General features: G+C 42.1%; 1 long non-coding RNA gene across 1 annotated transcript; it reads right to left on the bottom strand.

Annotated features, from left to right (window-relative positions):
- Window positions 1–530: 530 nt before the first annotated feature.
- On the bottom strand, window positions 531–16,380 carry LOC129668278 (uncharacterized). Its single transcript, XR_008718888.1, has 3 exons — window positions 15,930–16,380; window positions 9,807–9,888; window positions 531–1,110 (listed from the first exon to the last, which is right to left on the bottom strand). It is a non-coding gene; the product is annotated as an uncharacterized LOC129668278 (long non-coding RNA).
- Window positions 16,381–16,395: the final 15 nt, after the last annotated feature.

The following is a 16,395-nucleotide window of genomic DNA, read 5'->3' as shown; positions in this document are numbered from 1 at the left end:
TCCAGTCAGGATCCAGTTAAGCTCTGAACTTTCTTCAACATTAAAAGACTGGACAGCAAAAATTACAGATAGCTTTTTAACATTTGACAGTGTGGTTATCCGCCTGCCTAGGGGCTGTCTCCCAGCAGCCCAAGAAGTCAGGTGGGGCACAAGAAGAGAAGCTTGCCTGGAATGGCAATCGGGCACTGTACAGGGATCACACACCCAGAACCAGCAGGGAGCTATTCAACTTTAATTCCAGAGAACAAAGGCTATCTACCCCTTAGGGAATGGGTGGGGGCCTCCAAGGATAAGTATCCATAATTGGTTGGACTAGGCACTTCAAGGATGCCTGATTTGCATTGTACAGCAAGCTCCTATCATATGAGAGAAAACACAGTACCTAATTATCATATAGGTGTGGGCAGGGAAGAGCCAGCAGGGAGTTGTGTCAAAGGCCATATATCAAATGTGGGTAGGGCTGTCTTTGTCCAAAGACACTTTTCAGATGAAGTCAGGCAGAGAGCAAAAGGCCCTGCTGGAAAGAGGGAGTCCTGCACTTTAACACCTAGCTCAGAATGGCTATTTTGGCTAGAACCGCAATCTCAAACAGGCTTCCTCCAACATCTCATTTTATTTTTTAATAGAGAAGTGTCATCATGAGCATTAAGAAATCTATCATCTATATTAGAGTGATGTAGGATCTGGTAACATACCATGGCCTGATTGGTGGTGATTCCAGCAATAGTGGTCACCTGTTGCTGGAGTAACTGTGTAAGTCAAGCATCCAAATAAAATATAACACAGTTGGAGGGCTAATAAGGGGTAGGAGCTGGGGAGATAAGGGGTATTGAACCAACTTCATTTCATCTCCTGGTCGAGTTTGTTTCAAAAGTCTCTAGTTAGGTGTGTCTGGATGATCACAGCTATTGTGGTCCAGGCAGATCCAAGAAGTATGGCAGGTCCAGGGATGAATGAACATCTCTCGTGTCTGGTGTCTCGTGTCTACCACAAACATCTCTGGTTTGTGGTAGTTTTCTCTTCCTCATAGAGATAGATCTGTGGAATAATCATAAGCGGGGTCACTCTAGCAGAGGGGTGTCTCAGCAGGATGGTATTTTCCCCTTTACACTGTAGGAAGAAAAGAGGTAATATGTAAGTTAAGCTCGTAACAGTTTGACAGCATATCAGTGATCCATTGGTTTAGGCCTAGAAGAGAGTTAGAGGTGTTAGAATGGGTAATGAAGGGAAGGAAGTCAGTAATGTGTTGAATGTCATCATTCTTCCTTGGCATCAGCATCCCTGGGTGGGCACTGCAGTGAGCAGGAGGCATGTATTTGAGAAATCTCAATCCTCGCCCTGAAAGGACCAGGCCTATCTGCAGCCCCCCAAAGTCATCAGCTCCAGGAACTAGGTCATAGGTCACCAATTCCAGGAATAAGACCATAAAATTCCCTACCCAAGGAATAGCCTGGAGGTAATCACAAGAATGGGAACGTATCTTATCTCAGGGTGAGGCATCTGTGTTGGGCAGCCCACTGACCTTGTAGTAAAACATTCACGTCACAAAAAATACCTAACATTCCTGTGGTCTATAGATAGCTCGCTCAATATTAGTTATTTTAGTTAGCCAATCACTTTGTAACAAGCTTGCCCTTTGTAAATGTCACCCAATTGTGTAACTGCTAAGCTGTAAATTCCTGGTCCTTGCTCAAACCCCAATAAAAAACCCTGCCATGCAGCTGCTTGTGTCTCTCCTCTCTGATCCACTGTGTTTGTAAGGTGGAGAGACCAAGCTTAAGCCTGGATAAAGCTCTTTGCTCTTGCATAGGTAGTCTGGCTCCTGGAAGTCTTTGGGGACTCTAAGATCTGGGCACAACAGTCCAACATCCTTTATCATCATTTTTTCCACCTGCTTAAAGTATTTGAGGAATGAAACACCATGTTAATGATGTGACCTCTGTAAGAAGATTCTTTGTATGTTTTAATAACTTTTTAGAAATTGACTGCATAAGGCAGGGAAGCATTATAAATCAAGTCCTTGAAGTTAATACTGCTTTCATGAAGGAAAAACAGCAGTTTGGAGATTGTGAAGAAACTGAGGATGGCAGGGGTGACTCCATTTTGTTTCTCAGACTCTGTCTTAAGTTGACTGACCTTGGAGTGCCTTGACCCCCACCTTTGGGTTCCGAGAAGGGCCACATAGCCCTCCACCCTGTCAGGTGTCATAAATGTCACAAAATGTGTTAATGATGGATCCTCGGTGTCAGGTGTCATAAATGGCACAGAATGTGTTAATGGGTCCTCCACTCCACCCAGCAGGCTGTCGTACAGATATCTTAAATATCTGATGGTTTGGCCAGGTAGCTTGGAACAATCTGCCTAAAGGAACCCCCTCACCCAAAACTTTCCCTTCCCTGTAATTGCAAGGCTTAGAATTCCCTGCTCGCTGTTCTTCCCTTTAAAAACTTTGCCTCCCTGAGATTCGGGGCCTCACTTTCTAACCTGCTGCATCAGGTTAGAAAGCCCAAGCTTAAGCTTGAATAAAGCGTATTCAACGGACTAGACTCCTAGTGGTCTTTTGGGGTCTCTCGTATCGGGCACAATTGTTAACTAGTAGGATGCTTTTGATCTTATTTGTTTTTCCTGTAAAACAATATTATGATGATTTAGCATGGGCTTTAGTTCCTGGTACAAGCTATGGAGAGATATTGAGGCATTATTGTTAAGGGCAGCCATAGAATGGCAGAGGAGAAGGCTTGACATGTCACTTTACTTAGAAAAGTTAGGAGGCTTGAAGGCAGCTGAGTCATTTTTTTGGGTTAATTTTCCTTCCAGGGTCTAGTTTTTTTTATTATTACTGTTTAAAACATTTTGAATTAGGCTGTATTGTAATTTTAAAGGCTTGTGCTAGGGAGGAGGGCTGGTAAGAGTCAGTCACAATATCATTTGTCATAATGTTCATGTCTTGGTCTCTGGCATGCTTGCCTCTGTTCTAGGGTCATTCCATCCCTGATAGAATTGTTTAAGAGCATTGCTTTTTCAGCAGGGTTTGTTATTTTTCTGTCCTGACTGGCTTGTATACTTAGTATAAAATCTAGGAGGGTCTTGGTTGATTTTTGTTTTAAGGGGGCCAGTGGAAAGGCCTCTCCATGTCCTGAGGATAAAGGAGTTAAATGGTCCCAGGCCTGGAGTGCACATGATCAGACTTGGTCCAGGCAGCTGGCAGGGATTAAAGCCTGCTGAATTTTGGTAGAGAAATTACCTTGGCCAAAGAGTTGGTTGTACAAAGAGCTGGGGAAAGAAGATTTGCATATATCTCTCCAGTCTTGGGGAGTTAAAAGGTTTTTTATTAAAACTTTCTAAAATAGATTTGATCCACGGGGCATGAATTTTATCCTCATGAACAGCTTGGCTTTGCTCTTTTATATGTGTAGCTGAGAGAGGGTACCAGGCTAGGGGATGTTGCCTAGTTAAATGTAAATTAACAGGGAACGTTTTTTATAGGTGGAGGTCCCTGGGTTCCAGGCCATTAGGGCTAGGGTGACTGGAGATAATAGTTTTCATGCTGAGATGAGAGTAAATGTTCCCAGTAAGTCCGAGATTAAAGATCTGTTGATCTCTGTGATTACAAAGCTGTTTTATGGCTGTGGGTGGAGGAGCCATAGGCTGGTGCAGTGATGTGGATGAGGAAGAGCTTATCTGAGCACTTTGAAGGGTCTGAGTCTTATTTGGCAGGTTTTTGCTCTCTGAAGCCAATGGAGAGTCAAGGTCTTTGTTCTCTGTAGCTAGTAAGTGGCTGGGGTGAGACTTGTAAGAGGCCTTGGGCTGGAGAGTAACTCTTGTCTAAGTCAATTGCTTTTTCTAGGGCAGTTAGGTCAGCTATTGGACAATTTCAAGGTCTTCCTCCTTATTTGAGTCTGGTCCAATTTAAGTCTTCCTGTGTTTTTTATTTTGATGGATCATTCTCAGGCTCGGGAGATTTTTCTATGCATTGCCTAATAGCTGCTATCACTGGGAGACAGAAACTAATAGCCTTCCTGGGCTCCTTTTTTTTTTTAAACAAGCCAGATAAGCAACATGGGTCCAGAAATCTGGGTCTAAGATATCTGCTGATATGACCCAAGGTGCAAATTGAAGCACCTCCTTCCAGAATCCTCAGCCTTCCTTTTGGGAGATTTAAGCCCTTGAGATTAAGTAAAACCCTAAGGGAGTTAATTTTGAAATCTCTCTGATGTGATGTTAAATTTCCCATAATTAGAATGGAAGGAGAGTAGTGTTAGAGATTTTACAGTCTCTGGGACAATCAGCTCAGATGAGCAAAAGGCCCTAATGAGCACAAGCAGTCAGGCAGAATTTACTACCTGCTGCCTGGTGATGGTGGTCTGCCTTCTGGTACTAGGTTAGAAGGGTATGCAGGAAACTCACAACTCAGAGGCCTGGGATGGTATCCAGCTCTGAGGTGGGACAGTGTCCCAGTGGTATCCTCATGCACAGGAGCGTAGGAACCACACAGCTTTGAGAGGAGGCCCCAACAGAGACATTGCAGCTCCCAGGGGAGGGTTACCCCAACTGCTGAGGAGCTCAGGAGCCTGAGACCCGCTCCTTCTCCAGCAGGTGTAGCTCCCAAGGGAGGGTTGTCTCAACCCCTGATGAGCTGAGGAACTTAGGAGCTTGAGTTCCACTCCTTTGTTTCTTTCTTCTCTTCTTCATTGCTTATTCCAAAGAGAGAGTCATAAAAGGCAGTAAATCTTTTTTAAAGAGATTTGTTGGAGGGATGAATCCAGGAGTGGCTGCCTCCACTCCCAGGAGAAGGCAACAGGAAACTGGGCAGACACAGCTTTTATATAATATTTCTTAAGGGGCAGAGCTTTTTAGGGCAGAGATTTCCAGAGTATAAATTGGTGGGATTTCAAGTCCTGAACTTGGGGAGCTCAGAAATTGGTGGGCTTTCCTGTTCAGGGATGGGTCAATTCTCTTGCTCAAGGATTGGTGGGTTTTAGTGGGAAGCTCAGGAATTGGTGAGGTCCTCTCCAGACTTTTCTCCTCAAATTAGCATAATCTGGGATGAGTCCTACTGAGGGGCTGGAGGTGACAGTTACAGAGGTCTGTGGGAGGAGCTGGGCTGCTGGAGCTTCCTCAGGCAGGGGTCTGGCCACTTTTCTGTTTTTCTGTTTTGAAGTATACTAACATTCCAAAATTTACAGAGTCCACTGTGAAGGCAGTATGCTGAAGCAGCAGGAAAGGTTGTCATCATTATGGACAGCTCCCATGACAGAGGCAGTAGGCATTCTGAGGCAGGAAAGATGTCAGTTCCCATGACAGTAGGCTGAGGCAGGAACAGTCACCATGGACAGCTCTCACTGAGGCGCAATCACTTGCTATATACCTCCATCCTGAGCTTGACTATAAAAAGGGTGCCTTGCTTTGAATTGCGACTGCTTATGTCTCCTACTTCAGAGGAGACTGCAAGTTTGGCCTGGACATAAAATAATTTTTTACCTTACAACATTTTGGTGGTTGCTTCCTGGTTCTTGACACCACAATAATATTCACTTTTCCAAAAATTTTAGGTCCGTTTGAGATGAGTTATACTTTGGAAGTGACTATATAGACCAGCATAGCCTCAAATTCATGGACATGAATTTGCCCCCAAAGTATGTGGATTAATAGCATATGCCACCATGCTTGGCAATATTAATTTTTGAAAACAATTGAATGAAAAATGTTGGCAAATACCTGAAATGACTTTAAGAGGTATTGTATTGTTCTAGTGCTCTCATGTCCCTTTTTATCTGTTATTTAATTTTGTTCTTCTGTGTGTGTGTGGTGGGGGGAAGTTGGAAGGGAAGCAAAGGTGTTTAAGAACTCTAAATAAACTAAGAACTCTAAATAAGAGTTTATTAAGAACTCTAAATAAACTAAGTTTGGTGAAAAATCTAAGCCTACAAATGCCAGGGGAAAAAAAAAAAAGAATTTTCTAGCCAGAGGTAGGAAAAACAGATGAGAAAGAGCTCCCATCTTCAATGTCCTTTATATATGTAGGCTTTATATATGTATGTATATTCTAGGCCACCAGAAGCTGTGGCCTAGATTAAAGGTGGTTCTTATCACCTCAAAAGATCCAGATTAAAGAAGGGTTTTCTCAATTCATAGGCTATAATTAGGAAAAGTCACCAAATCCAGAGAACCCAACTCTTTGGATTTTAGTTAATTCCAGATGTAGTCAGTTTGACCTTCAAGAATAGCCATCACAACACCCAAGACAGAAGAGCTGAAAATGAATTTGTTTTCCTGTGTCAGGCAAACAGAGCATGGGAGTCATTTCCAAAGCAATGATTATATTCAGCAAAGGAAACATTGACATTTTACTTAGGGAGTCTGGATACGTTCAAACATAGGCCTGCCTACTCCTAAGCATGTTAAGTTAAATCCTCTTCTAACAAGGTCACAGTGTAAAAGCAGAGATATTTAAGGGCATTCTTAGCTCAAAGTCATGCAGAAACATGTGTAAATTATGAAAATGATGGACAGAAATGACCAGAATGTCCATCTTGTACCACAAGGTCTTAGCCAAAAATCAAGTAAATGACACCATGAAAGTAGATTTCCCAGGAGCCAATGCTACCTGTTAATCATGATGTGTGACCTAACAGGTAGATGTACCAATGCCATAATTCTCACATATACAAAGGACAGAGAACACAAATTCAGAAAGCAACAAGGAAGAGTCACCTGTCAGCACTGTGAACACTGTTCTTAGAGGAACAGCTTTGCTGAACCATTCTAACCTCAGAACATGGTTGCTTTTGCCTCTGAGCAGGCTGGCTCAGAGCAAGGCCACAGCTGCTTCCCTGCAAGACCAGAGAGTTCATTTTAAGTTGTCCTGACTGCTGTCTGTGTCAGGGCTGGGACATCACCAAATAGAATCTTATTTTTTTAGCTTTATTTTTATCTTATATATGTGTGTTTTTGCCTGCATGTGTCTGTGTACATACCATCAGAGGCCAGAAGAAGGCAGGATATGCCTGGGACTGGAGTTATAGCAAATGGTGAGCTTCCATATGGTGCCCACCCCAGGTTTGTGTTTCAGAGATACTTATTTCTTATGTCTGGGTTTATGTCTGGCTCTGAAAAAAACACATTTTTAAGAACCTACATTTAGAAGTTCAGGCCTGTCATTTTTATGACCTAAGATCTTGTATGAACCAACTATTTAATCTCTTCCAGATTTCCTCATTATTTTGAAATTATTTCAGATTTTGTAATTTGAAACAAGAGTTTTTCTTGACATTCTTTTTTTTAGGGCCTTATTTTATTGCTTAGTTGGCCTAGAACTCATTGTATACACTAGGCTGGACTTAAACTCACGGAGACCTGCCTGACTCTGCCTCCTGAATTCCCAGATTCCTAACAGTAGAAGAAATAATATTCTAGTTATATATAAGCAATAAGAATATATCATAATATGGGCTTGAAAGTTCCTATCTTGGAATACTTGAGAGTTGGAAGCCATTTTCTTTTTTCAGGAAAACACCACATAAAATACTTCTAAAAACATGTTATCAACACACTATTCCAGGACAGCTCTCAATTAACATCATAAGAGAATCATTCTTAATTTTTCTTTTATTGAAAATATTTTCAATATAATATATTCTGATTACAGTCCTACCCCCACTCCTCCCAGCTCTTCCCTACCTCTCCTCCCATCCAGATCCACCACCATTCTGTCTCTCACTAGCAAACAAACAGGCATCTAAGGTATATTAATAAAAATAAGGTAAAATAAAAATAAATAAGTTGGAATAAGACAAAACAAACAAAAGGAAGAGAGCTAAATAAAAGGCACAAGAAACATACATACGTAGACACAGAGACACACTCATTCTTACACTCAGGAATCCCATAAAAACACAAAACTAGAAGCCATAATAGAACAAAAATCTGTAGGGAAACAAATAAATAAGTTGTTGTTGTTGTTTTAAGCCCTGATACAACATCATGAGACGAGGAACCTCCAAATATATCAATTTGTTTTCTTTCTGTTGGCGATCTACTGATAGGCATACAGTCTACCCTTAAAGAGTATTTTATTTACCCAGTGAGATGTCTTTGGAGAAAACTAATTCTTCCTTTGCAAGTAGTTATCAACTGGAGACAGCTCTTAGGGATGGAGGCACGTGTTCACTTCACCTTTCAACTCTAGGAGCACATCTGGTGCAGACCATGCTGGCCATGTGTAGCTGCCGCAGTCTCTGTGACTTTGTATGTGTGTGGGTCCTACTGTGTTTAGAAGGCCCTGTTTCGTTGCTGTCCTCTATCACCTCTAGCTTTTACACTCTTTCCATCTCCTTTCCACAGGGTTCCCTGAACCCTGAGGTGGGGGGATTTGAAGTATACACCCTTTAGAGATGAGTGTTCTGAAGTCTCTCACTCAGTATTGTCTGGCTGTGGGACTCTGTATTTATTCCAATCTGCTATAGGAGGAAGCTTCTGTGATTACGGCTGAGCTAGACACAAATCTGAATATAGAAGAATGTCATTTTATTGCTATGTTCCTTTTTTAGAACAGTAGTATTGTTATGCCATGATCACAAGACCCTCAGAGACTACCAGGAGATGACTGATGCAAAAGCAAGAGAGCTTTATTATGAGAGTAATCGAACTTGAGACCCAAGTCTCACTGATGCAGCAGTAGAGAAGTGGGACCCTGAGTGAACAGGGTTTTCAAAGGGAAAAACTGCAAGCAGGGGTTTTCATGACAGCGAGCAGGGGGGTTCATGCCTTGACGTTACGGGATTGGGTAAAAGTCATAGGGGCGAGGTGACCCTCTACCTGAGACACATAATCACAATTGCCATTCTAAACTACATCTGGGAAGTTGGGGAGAATTTTTCCAACTATTTCTCATTGATTGTTGCCAGGGAGATTGTTTCTGTTTTCTACCAAGTATTCTGCGATATTTCCTGGAGGCTGTTGCTAGGAGAGTTAACTTTGTTTTCTGCCAAGTGCACATTCTGTGATATTTCCTGGTACCTGAGTTCAGCTCCTGGTCAAGATGGCTTCTCATTTCAAAATGGAGTCACCCATGCTAACTTAAACTCTTCAGTATTTGGTTTTACCCCAAGGTCCCTGGGCTATCTATCTATCTCAGGTTCTTGGTCACCCAAGCCATATTGAGTATGGATTCCATCTCATGGAGTGGGCCTTAAATCAAATCAGACATTGGTTGAAAGTTATTATGCCAGAAAATCCCCACTGTTCTTGAAAAGACAACAAAGCACACACCCAAGAACCTGGTTCAAAACAGAATTATATATAGTTGTTCTGGGGATTATTTCAGCAGAATTGCTAGTCTCAACAGACAACAGAAAAAATGAGTTTTCGCATTTTGATCTGGTTCACATGAGATTGGATTTCTAACTTAGAAGCTTGGAGGTCACTATTATCCAGTAATTAATAGTTACATTTGTGGCTCAAGAAGACACTACCATAAGAAAACAGAACGGAAGAGGTCTTTATCCATAGAAAACAGAGAACTTTAAGCATCTGTACAGAACATGAACAAGGCAAGTGTTTGCAACACTCAGACTTACAAAGCAGCCTAAGATAAACTTGGCCATGGAGACAGACTCCTAGGTAAATAAAGTTACATGGGAGTGAGAACTGTATTCTTCCACTCATAAGCCTCACTATTTTCAGTCACACTGCTAAAAAATAAAGACACAGTACTGATATAATGATTAGCATTTAAAAATTAAAAATACTGAGGCATGTTATAAAAATTGGGGCAGTGAGATGGCTTAGCAGATACAAATGCTTACCCCCAAGCCTGATGACTTCAGTTTAATCTCTAGGACTAGCATGCTGGAAGCAAAAACCAACTCTTGCAAGATGTCCTGTGGCCTACACACACAAATAAACAAATGTAATTAAAAAGAGGGCTGGAGAGATGAGATGGCTCAGAGCTAAAGTGCCAGCCCTTCCTGGTTCTCTTCCAGAGGACACTGTTCAGTTCCCAGCACCTACCAGATGTTTAACTAACACTAATTTCAGTTTCAGGGGATCTAACATCCACCACTAGCTTCCACAGACACATGAACATACCTACACCTACACACACACACACCTACAGACACACACACACACACACACACACACACACACACACACACACAATCATTATGAAGGAATGGCTGGAGAAATGGCTCAGAGGTTATAGTGCACTGGCTGCTCTTCCAGAGGTCCTTGAGTTCAATTCCCAGCAACCACATGGTGGCTCACAACCAGCTATTAACTGTATTCTCATGGCCTCTGATGCCTTCTTTTGTGATAATTATCTTTAAAGGTGCTAATCAGGGTTAACTATGGAAAGCTACACAAAATATTCCTTAAATGTCAGAATAAGTCCCTGAAATGGTCTTTAAAAAAAAAAACAAAAACAAACAACAACAATAAAAGACACACATACAAAACAGGCATAGTGGCACACACCTGAGATCCTAGCACTGGGAGGTAGAGGCAGAAGAGTCAAAGCCAGCTACAGCTACATATCCACTTTGAGGCCAGCCTAAGGTTCAGGAGACCCTGCCTCCTCCCCCAACACACACACACACACAAAAAACAACAACAATTTTGTACTCTACTATGTAAAATGTTATTATTAATGAGGTGGTCTTTATTTTTATAAAGACAAAGCTTCAAATCTGGAATGTAACTTTGCATGTAACACTTTCCCTGGTGGAAAAGGATTCTTTTATTTATTTTCTATTTATTTATTTTTATTTATTTTTTTATTTTTGAAGACCGTTCTCTCTATTATAGCCCTGGCTATCCTAGAATTCACTAGGATAGCCTAAAATCCACAGAGATCCATCTGCCTCTGTCTCCAGAGAGCTGGAATGAAAAGTGAGCCACCAAGCGCAGCCTTCCTTGCTTATTCAACTTACAAGGAGTACAGTTCTTCATGACAGGGCCAACCACACTTGCTATGTTCATTATTCCTCGCTCCCTCAACTGTTCTCTTCTCAGCCAAGATTTATGTACCCAACTTCTGAAAGTTTTTGCAGCCTCATTACACAAATATGAGTGTTCTCCCACAGAGACTGTCTGATTTCTCATTTGAGGTCTCTGGAACACCAGCTCCTGTGAAAGAACCTAACGTTCACTTCATTACCAGGTATCCACCTTGTGAGTTTTCCGTTGTATACAAAGACCTGAATTCCAACTAAAGGATTTCCCACATTCAGGGCATGACCAGGGGTTTTGATCTGTATGAACTCTCTGGTGTTCACTGAGAGAGGACTTCTGAGTGAAAGCTTTCCCCAGTTCACTACAATTATGAGGCTTCTCTCAGAATGTATTTTCTGGAGTAGTTGAAGGGATGCCTTCCTGGGATAAGCTTTCTCACACTCATTGCATTCATATGGCTTCCCCGTTGAATGAGTTCTCTGCTGTGTAATTAACTGAGCTTTTCCACAGAAGGTTCACTTACATCAGCTACTTTCAGAGGGTCTCTCTCCTGTGTGTGTTCTCCTGTGTACAAGATATGACTTGCTGCTGAAAGATTTTCCACTCTCACTGCCACCATATGCTTTCTCCCCTGCACGAGCCTGCCAATGAGCAGTGAGCTGCTTCTTTTAGCCAAAGGCTTTGCCACCCTGACTGCACTGTTAAGGATTTTTTTCCAGTGTAAACTCCCTGGTGTTCAGAGAGCTGTGTTTTCACATTGAAGGCTTTCCCACAATCACTGCATTGATAAGGTTTCTCCCCTGTGTGCATTCTGAGGTGAACAAGAAGGTAAGATTTATTCCTAAATGCCTTCCAACATTCATTGCATTTGAGGTTTTACCCCTGTGTGAGTTCTCTTATGTACAACAAATGAGGACTTCAAACTAAATGCTTTCCCACATTCACAGCATTCATAGGTTTTGCTCCTGTGTGACTTCTCTGGTGTAAAATAAGCTGATATTTCCAACTGTAGGCTTTCCACATTCACTGCAACAATGGGGCTTCCCTCCTGGGTGAACAATGAGCTGTGACCTAAAACAGAAAACTTTCCCACATTCGCTACATGAGTGGGGTTTTACTCCTGTGTGAACTATCTGATGAGCATTAAGGTTTGCTTTGGCACTGAAGGCTCTTTCACATTTTGTCTATTTGTATGCTCCCTCCCTGTGTGAATTCTGAGATGTGCAATAAGCTGTGATTTACAACAAAAAGCTTTCCCACATTCATTACACACACTGTTCTTTTCCTAAGCTATGATGTCTTTGATGCTTAAAAAAAAAAATGATTCCTCATAACTATGAAATCGATCAGGATTCCTTCTTAGGGCAATTTTGCTTGAACTCAAGTTTTGTACCACCTTTGTCCCAAGTGTGTCACAGTTATGGAGTCTCTGCCTTGAAGAAACATGGGTTCTGTTCATAAAAAGCTTTTCCAACACATTACAAGTATAGCTTCTCTGAACATTTCCATCTTGACTTTTCTGGTACCATTCTTTCCAGCCTTCCAGAAAGAAAACAAAACAGTTCCCGATTTCTGACACAGAACGAAAGATCTGAAGAAGCATGCAGGGGCTGAGGTGCATATAACTGATGGTTGGTTCATTTTGGATGCATGTAGGCCTGGATTAGACCACCAGTGTAACTGGGAGATGGGGAGAATCTTGTCCCTTTAGTAAGAAGCAGTCACAACACTGCTTCAAGAGAAATATGCGCAAAGCATGGAGGTAATGGAAATACACTAAGCCAAACAAAAACAATATCCTCCTGGTAATGAACTGGTCATGATGAAAATCATTTTTAAAAGAGTTCTTTTGTGTGTGTTGGGGGGGGTGTTGAGACCGGATTTTTCTGTGTAATCCTGGATGTCCTGGAACTCTCTGTAGACCAGGCTGGCCTTGAACCCACAGAGACCTATCTGCCTGCCTCTGCCTCCTAAATACTGGGTTTAAAAGCATGTGCCACTATCACTGCCAGGCTATGAAAAGAGTTCTTAACAAACATACTTGCAAGGCAGGGGCAGGCAAATCTGTGAGTTCAAGGCCATCCTGGGCTATATATTGAGAACCTATCTCAAAAACAATACTCCCTGTCCCCAAACAAAAGAACTTAAAAAAAACAAACAAACAAAAAAAAAAACCTTGCTGGCAAGATGGTACAGTGAGTAAAGGGGCTTTCTACCCTAGTCTAGTAACCTACTTCAGTCCCGAGAATGCGTATGATGGAAGGAAAGAACTGACTTCCACAAGTTGTCCTCTGACCTCTACACTCATGCAGTGGCACAATACAGCACTCCCTGACCCAGAAATATATATTTTTAAATACAATATAAATGTTTGCATTTGAATTTTAGTGCCCCCAAATTTTATTTAGTTAAAGAGTGAACTACAGCATACAGAGTAAATACAAGACATTTAGAGCTAGTGACAATAAGACATCAAAAAGAATGAACTGAAGCTGGGAATGGTGGCACAAGCCTTTAATCCCAGTACTTGGGAGGCAGAGGTAGGCAGATTTATGAGTTCGAGGCCAGCCTGGTCTATAGGGAGAGTTCCAGGATAGCAAAAAAAAAAAAAACCTGGGTGAGAAAAGCAAAACAAAACAAAACAAACAACAATAACAACAACAACAACAAAAAAAAAAAACCTGGGAGGTCAGATATACACATACCTAAAATAACAGCACTTAGGAGTAGTGGTAGGAAAATATGGAATTTGAACCCAGCATGTACTATACAACACACACACACACACACACCAAATAAAAGAAAAGGAGAAAACTAAGAGGAGAATGAGTAATCCACGAAAATTATTACTCCAAGCAGAGTTCCCAACAGGTAGATATGCTTGGTATGGTTTGGGGTAAAGTAGGTGCACAACCCACTGAACAAGCAAAATAAAGGCAGAAAACAAGCTATACTAGGCCAGAGCAAAAAGTTTCTGCTTTAAAATGTGCTTGATTAGAGAGGGTCCTAATTATTGTGCTTTTAAAAACATGAGCTTGGTTGCTATACAAAAAAATAAGTAAGAAAAGAATAGAGCTTGGCCTGATGTAACAGGCCTGCTACTATTCCAATGGCTACATGGAAGATGAGCCAGAATTTCAACATCAAGGCCCGATTAGTACAGCATGGTCTCAAAATAAAAGGAAAAGGGGATGAGGGTGTAGCTCAGGGATAGACTGCTGGCTCAGCAAGCACGAGGGCCTTTGTGTGATGCCCAGCACCACAGGATTAAATAAACAAGAACAGAGACACATTAGAAAGCTCTTGTAGTAACCCCACATGAAATGGTTATTAGGCTCTACCTCGAGAGTGGAGGGCTCTAGAATTTACCGGAAAAAGAACTGGGTGAGGCTGGTTTGGAGCTGAGAGAAGAAGGAAGCAGCAGTGTAAACTACAAAGTATTGCTGCTCTTCCAAAGAAATTCCCTGAAGGGAAATGAAAGGCTGGATAGGCCGGTTAGCAGTTAACTACTCCATCAGAGTACCAGAGTTAAGATCCTAGCACCCGGGAGGGTGCTGAGGTGCAGACCTGTAATCCAGCTCTTGGGGAGGAAGAGGCGGGCGGAGCCCTGTGAGTTTGCCAGCCATAGGTTCCATACCAGCCAGAGCTACGTTGTAAGACCCTGTCTCAAAAGGATAACAAAATTTATCATCGTGTTGACAACACCTGCCTCAGCACGCAAAAGCCGCTAAATGAATAAACATTTTCAAAACAAGGGGGAAATGTGGGAGTGAGGTCCTAAGAGTCTTTATAGAGTCAAGTGCTGGATGACCTCCTTCAAAAGAATTTCCTTCAGACCTGCACGTGACAACAGAGTCCAAGTAAACGGACACGAGTTTCTGGAGGCCCAGAAGCCTAGGTGTGACTGAAGGGGTGAACTCGACCACCTACTATGTTCAATCAGCTTTATAAAAGTGACCCTATGAGATTAAGAAGAAAACAGCATCACAGAGATGAAATCTTCTGGGAAGTGTTTCCTGAGAGTCAGCACATGGAATCTGTGTTGCATACATGGCCAAGATTGTACTTGTGCCAGCAGCTGAACTTGGTCGTGTAAGAGTTATTCATGATTTGAAGGCATGAAGGGCTGAGCAGCTGGGGCTTGGCACTGTATGGCAGTTCCTCAAGAGAGCCAAGAGAGGCTATTAGTAAACTGCAGTCCAGTTGCCGAAGACCCCAGCATTTTAGAGATACCAGGACCATGGTATCACAAAGAACACCAGAAGTAGTTAAGATAATCCAGAAGATCATGAGTGAATTCCAAATAATTAGACATAAAGTTGTCTACACTTTTGGAGTTTGGTTTTGCTTTTTTCAGAATGTAAGTATGCCCTGGTTCTTTCCTCTTGAGGTTAAGAAAGTATTTAATTTATTTTGGATTTTACCAGAGCCCACAGCTGAGAGACTTTTTTAGAGACTGAAATTTTAAATGTTTGAATTTTTAAAGGCTAGGGTTTAAAAAAAATTGGAATGTTTATATTGTAATGTTGCTGTTAATGTGTGATTGCAAGGAAGAACAAGAATGGAAAGGTTATGGCTTAACAATGATGTGTTTGTGTGTCAAGGGTCAGTTGTGTTGTGTAGTTTTATGTCAACTTGACATAAGCTGGAGTTATCTGAAAGGAGGGAACCTCAGTTGAGAAACTGCCTCTGTTAGATCTGACTGTAAGGCATTTCCGAGCCCATTGTGGGTGGTGCAGTCCCTGGCTAGTGGTCCTGGCTTCTATATGAAAGAGGCTGAACAAACTATATGAAGCAGGTCAGTAAGCAGCAAGACTACATGGCCTCTGCATCAGCTTCTGTCTCCGAATTCCAACCTCACTCGAGTTCCTGTCCTTACTTCCTTCGGTGATGAATGTTAATTTAGAAGTGTGAGCTGAATAAACCCTTTCCTCCCCTCCAAAAATAAATAAATAAATAAAAGCAACCCTATTTACCCTGCATGAAGCCGATGATGGTCTGACAGCCATGGGTTCTAGGCACAGCCTTCGTTCTTACAGCTACAGGAAAAACAAAACCAAACAAAAATCCACGAGATGTCTGAAGAAGAATTCTAGTCTCTTCTTAACCCTGAAGAGCAGGGTCACTGGACAACCAGGCTCCACCCAGCCCATCCCGCACTGGGCCAGTATACAGGCACATTGCAGACTGGCCATGCATGGACTCAGGAGCCAGCCTGCACCAGTTAGCTCCTGACACTCCCATCCCCACCTCCCTTGACCCCTGGAGCCACATTCTGCAGAAGGGCAGCCGAGCACAAAGAAGCACATCATTCTTTCACTGGACTGAAAGAAACCTCATTTTGCCCAGTGTCCTCCTAAGAGACTAGCCCATAAAGGCTGAAGAAGAGCCAGCCTGTTTGTTCACTAAAGCCTTTAAGCCCCAGCATTCAGGAGATAGAAG

The sequence above is a fragment of the Psammomys obesus genome, unplaced genomic scaffold (assembly GCF_907164565.1).
Source record: "Psammomys obesus unplaced genomic scaffold, mPsaObe1.curated_primary_1811, whole genome shotgun sequence".
Lineage (NCBI taxonomy): Eukaryota > Metazoa > Chordata > Mammalia > Rodentia > Muridae > Psammomys > Psammomys obesus.
Note: the sequence above shows the minus strand (reverse complement) of the source record. Positions and strands in the feature narration are given on the sequence as shown.